Below are 637 nucleotides of genomic sequence, written 5' to 3'. Positions count from 1 at the left end.
CCCCCAAGCCCGCCGCGCGGCGGGCGCCCGGCGGCGGCGGCGCCGTCCCCCTCCCCTTCGCCTCGGGCCCGCCGCACGCGGCCACCCTCGCCATCACGTCCGAGGCGCCGCCGGCGGGGTGCGGCCCGGGCGCCTGCAAGCTCATCATTAGCGACCTTCCCGCCTGCTACAGCGAGCAGGTGCGCATCGCCAGCGTTTTCAGCGACGCTCCTGCGCGCGCTCCGGCCACTCTCAGTCGCGCGCTTTGGACGGCTGATTATTCACGAGCTTCGTGCACCTGTGTCTTTCGGCGAGCCACAGGCGCGTCGTCTGCCTGCTGAAACCTCAGCTGAGTTGTCGGACCCGCTGTCGGCCGGCCCTGTCCGCTGCCGTCCCAACGACCCACCACGCCGCGCCCCGCCCCCGCGCCTGCAGGAGCTGCGCCCGCTCATCCTTGAATCAGCGGGGCCCCTGCAAGGGCTCGTCGTGCTGCGCGACGCCGCCTGCGGCGGCGCCGGCGCAGGCGCAGGCGCAGGCGCGACAGGCAGCACCCTCTGCTGGCTTGCCACCCGCGCCGCGCCCGACCGCGCCGCCGGGCTGCCGCACGGCCAGCCGCCGCCGGGCCCGGCGGGCCGGCCGCCGCGTGCGCTCGTCGCGC

This window comes from Monoraphidium neglectum, assembly GCF_000611645.1.
Source record: "Monoraphidium neglectum strain SAG 48.87 unplaced genomic scaffold scaffold00861, whole genome shotgun sequence".
NCBI lineage: Eukaryota > Viridiplantae > Chlorophyta > Chlorophyceae > Sphaeropleales > Selenastraceae > Monoraphidium > Monoraphidium neglectum.
This window is presented reverse-complemented; position numbering follows the sequence as displayed.